The following is a 5264-nucleotide window of genomic DNA, read 5'->3' on the forward strand; positions in this document are numbered from 1 at the left end:
ACCAAGTGAGGTACTAAACCAGGTACTCATAATTTAGAAGGTATACAACAACTTGTTAGTAGCACAGAAAGGGCATCATAATTAAACTTCAATGCACTGTTGGAACTCTACATGGTAAGTAGGATGAGACTGGCCTATGATAAATTCATTACAGGAGCAAATATAGAGTTTGACTGAAGTGTTAACTTAATATAATTTAACATATAACATTGCTAATCTAAGCAGTCATGACAAACCAATAACACATTCAGCATGCATAGTAACGATTGTGATTTTGTTGCCATCGGACCGGGGGCGACCTATTGAGTGTAGCGCTCACCGTCTTCTCGCATCCATCATGGATAAAGATGGCCACCTCCACTGCAAACGAAAGAGGAATTGTTATTTGAAAGTTCAAATCATATTCAATTACGGAGTTAAGAAATTACACTATCATGTTTCTTTAAGAAAACATGAGTTAACATTTTAGCAAAAAAATATAATTTATAATAGGAAGTCAACTTAATGGCAAAGTCACTAATAGTATGGATTCTGAAGGCATACATGTAGTTGTTAATTACAATGTCTACAACCTAGTGGACTGGAGTTCTTATTTGAGTTGATTATATATTAAATAGATGATACGGAAAGGCTTGTTCTTTAAAAAATTATTAACCAGGTTAAGGCGGTAACCATAAAACTAAGGCAACATAATTATCCTTTTATCAAGGCACTATCTGGTGCTGCTAATATAAGGAAGAGCTATAAAAAGCCTTGAACTTTCAAACTATGGACATAAATAATACATGCTGAAAAATTCATCAAGGAAATAAGAACTTACTTCTTGCAATCAACCATTTGAGCAGCCGCTGCCTGGTTCACCCGATGACCAGAACAACCCATCGGCGCCCACCTTCGACAACATATATCCGATCATATATCATACGTATATAATTTAATTTTCTGAGAGAACGCAAAATTTGCAAACCTTACTCTCTATTAAGAATTGACCTACATAACTAAAAAAATTGGCATAGCGGGATTAACATGTACTCTCTTCTTCACTGGAGGTCATGGCAGACCAGATTCACAATACCCCGACTGCTGTAGCCTTAGGTTTAGAGCCGAGTAGGCCTACTCTAGAAATTAGTTTCATTTCTAGAAAAAAATACAACACCAAAATCTTTTCTTTAACTTCATTGTCATGGAAAATTAGTAAAAAACCTCAAGACTAACAAAAAAAATCTGAAATGGAAAAATGAATGCTTTATAAGTGAATAAATATTAGTATGAACAGGTAACAATGATGAAACCTAGTAGGTTACAATTATCAAGGTACAACTATAGACCAACTAAATTTATTCTTGTGTATTTAGACCTTAAGATATTTTATTTTCACGCAACAAAGCAAAAAAAAAAAAGGGCCGGAGCAATTAACTGTCCCCTTTTTCTTGAAAACAAAACCATTTTTACAGAAATGATGACATAAATCTAGTGGTAACATAATTTTTTTAACAGATTCATTTTACTTAATATAAAACGACACTAAAATAGGTGATGGTACATAATTTACTGAACCTCCTTTACCCTATAATGTTGGTTTAAAAATCTCTTTCAATCACCAGCAAATAACCCATGCACAAGTGCATTTTGGTCAGGTTACCTAGTTATCCCCATTGTTTTCCAACAAAGTTTCCGATGGACATAGATCACCATTTTCCCACGAAGTGTGTGAATGGCACACATCTAAACACTATTTAGTGTATAGATACATTCAAATTAGACAATCATATCAGATAATTTGAATTTACTTAGACAAAGGATGTTTCATTGCTCACATGCTCTGCAGGTTATGTGCAAGGACAACAATACGACAGGCTTAAGGCCTACACACAGGAAAAGATTTTAGTAACATATATAGCAGTTCCATGTCTCTAATGTGCGCTCAGAAAATTCATGCATAGAAACATCATAATACGATCTACATCCTTGTACCATTGATTGTACCTAGTATGAAATGCACAGAAAGATATGGTAGACTCATTGACTCAAAATAGAGAAAGGGAAAAGACAGTAAATATGGGGAGGGAAGAGTTGGCTGGATTGGCCATACAGCACGACCTGGTCACTATAGAAAGCATAACTTTAACCATGTAAATTGTAACTAGATAAATAACTTTTATGTTGAATCAATGTTTTCAAATGAGGTTATACCAGATAGAACAATTAAACCGCCAGTGAATACTCTTAGATAGCATACTAAAGTTTCCACTTTCAATCTATGTCACTTATTTAAATCGCCAAAAATTAAATTGTAGAGTTCCCTGGTAAAAACTTACATCATACATGCCACTGGAAAAAACTTACATCATACATCTCTATTCCAACACCACCCAAAAAATTTGAACATCCAGATTACAATAACACTTTTTTTTTGTTTTGGTCGAAAAGGCAGGGCAGATTACATGTATGTTCATAACTAAAACAAATTAATGTAGGTAGGATGATGCATCATCGGGTGCAGAATTTGTGTTAGCTTTATGTTGGGGCACTTCATTATGAAAAGCTTCCTTGTGAGGCATATATAACAACTTCAAAGCTAAATGTTACCCTCCGTCTATAAATAGATGCACTTGAACATGATCCTGGGAAGCGGATTTCCATCTCAAGATATGCTGTCAATGACCAAGATAGAGTTAGAAGGAGATACATTGAGATGGGGCCATGTCAACCAAAGAATCATAAGTTTTAGTTTACAAATAAAAGTGGATATGAGCGTCGCTTTTGTCGTGCTTGGTTTAAAGAATTTCCATGGATTGAGTATAGTGTGGAGAAAGATGCTGCCTTTTGTTTTGTTTGCTATTTGTTCAAGGATAAAACAAAATGTCCTGGTGGGGATTCATTTGTTAAGAATGGGTTTAGGAACTGGAACATGAAATCAAGATTGTCGAGACATGAAGGTGGTGTCAGTAGTGCTCATGCTGAAGCTCAAGAGAAATTTGATATGTTCACTACACCAAAAGCATCAATCCGAAACGCTCTTGCTTCAAACACCTCGCAGTATAAGGCCTTGTACAAGCTCCGTTTGACATGGACACTCAAGTGTTTGAGGTTTTTATTGCGCCAAGTCTTGGCATTTAGAGGACATGATGAGAGTGAAGATTCACTAAATAAAGGAAATTTCCTTGAGCTTCTAAATTGGCTAGCAGGAAATTTTGAAGAGGTTGACAAAGTGGTTCTCAACAATGCTCCACAGAACTGCAAGATGACTCACCATAATATACAACATGAGCTGATAAAATGTTGTGCGCATGAGACGACTAAACTGATCATTGAAGAACTCGATGGTGGTCATTTTGCAATACTTGCAGATGAGTCTAGTGACGTGTATCAGAATGAACAATTGGCTATTTGCTTGCGTTATGTTGATAAGAAAGGAAGAGCGGTTGTAAGATTTCTTGGTCTTGCTCATGTTGAAGATACTACCTCTTTGACACTTAAGGCTGCAATTCAGAAAATGCTTATGAAGTACAATCTGACCTTCGCAATGGTTCGTGGGCAAGGATATGATGGAGTTAGTAACATGAAAGGTAATGCCAATGGCCTGAAAAAACTAATCATGGATGAGACTCCTTCTGCCTACTATGTTCATTGTTTTGCCCATCAACTACAGCTAACTCTTGTTGCTGTTGCTAAGGAGAGTGGTGATTGCACTTGGTTCTTTCAGCAGCTTGCACACTTGTTAAATGCTCTTGGTATGTCTTGCAAAAAGATGAGGATGCTTCGGATTGCTCAAGCCGAGGAACTGATTGATGCATTGGAATTGGAAGAAGTAGAAACGGGGACTGGGCAAAATCAGGAAATGGGTTTGGGAAGACCGTGTGATACACGTTGGGGCTCCCACTTCAGAACTGTGAATCGTGTCCTCTCTATGTATGCTGCAATACGGCGAGTCCTCTTGAAGATTGGAAAAGCGTACCATGGTGCGGAGGCTCAAGCAGCTCTATCTGTGTTGACATCATTTCGGTCATTTGAGTTTGTTTTCATGGCACATTTGATGCAAGAAATATTTGGATACACAGATGACTTGAGCAGAGCTTTGCAAATGAAAGAGCAAGATATTGTTCATGCTATTGAGCTAGTTGATCTCTCAAAGTATCACTTGGAGGGCTTGAGGTCTGATCCAGGATGGGATGATTTTCTTATCAAGGTAACATCTTTTTGTACAAAGCATAAGATCAAAGTTGTTGATATGAAGGCTCGTTACTGTCCTGTTGAGCGACCTAGAAGAGGTGGTTTCTATAATGGTGCAGATAATTATCATCGCTTCCATGTTGATATGTATGTGAGCGTCATTGATAGGCAAATTTCTGAGCTGAATGGCAGATTTGATGAGGTAAACACTGAACTACTTTCTTGCATGGCAGCATTCTGTCCACTTCATTCATTTGCTGCCTATGATCAAGAGAAGTTGGTTAGGCTTGCTTCAAAGTTTTATGCTAGTAATTTCACAATTGATGAACTGGCAAGACTTCCATGGCAATTAGACTTGTATATTACTCATGTGCGCAGAGATGAAAGGTTTAAAAGTTTGAAGAATATTGTTCAACTTTCAGTTATGCTTGTGGAGACAAACAAACATGAACAATATTTTGTTGTTTACAAGCTTCTTAAGTTGGTACTGATTTTGCCAGTAGCTACTGCTAGTGTTGAAAGGGTATTCTCCTCAATGAACTATGTGAAGAATAAGCTAAGGAACAAAATGGGTGATGAATACTTGAACCATTGTTTGGTTACATTTGTTGAGAGGGAATTCTTTAGTCAAGTGAAGGATGAAGATGTCATCAATGTCTTCCAACAAGGCGATCGTAGAGTTATATTGTAATATCAATTCTTCACTCAAGAGTCTAGAGGTACTGCCTCAATGCAAATTTATTGTTTTAGTATTTATAATTATTACTATGGAATTATGGTCTTACCTATTATGCATTGTTACTTCACTAGAAATATTATTATAGTTCATCCTATTGAAATTGTGGCCATATGTCGTATATATAGCTGTTGTTTTTGTTCTCATATTGTTTAGAGATTTTTTTTCTGAAAATGAATACCTAGCCTCCATTTCCTAGCGCCGCCACTGATCTGAATTGACTATTACATTCACAATGCACCTACTCCGCCCGGGATTTGTGTTCAACACGGTCTGCAGATAATCTCTTACACCTGTAATATTGGTGTTCATGATGCCCATTGATTTCTACTAGCGCTTTGTGCCATGCCCTATA

General features: G+C 36.8%; 1 pseudogene; it reads left to right on the forward strand.

Annotated features, from left to right (window-relative positions):
* The first annotated feature begins 2058 nt into the window (after positions 1–2058).
* LOC127328716 (uncharacterized) lies at positions 2059–5011 on the forward strand (annotated as a pseudogene).
* The last annotated feature ends 253 nt before the right edge of the window (positions 5012–5264 follow it).

The sequence above is a fragment of the Lolium perenne genome, chromosome 2 (assembly GCF_019359855.2).
Source record: "Lolium perenne isolate Kyuss_39 chromosome 2, Kyuss_2.0, whole genome shotgun sequence".
Lineage (NCBI taxonomy): Eukaryota > Viridiplantae > Streptophyta > Magnoliopsida > Poales > Poaceae > Lolium > Lolium perenne.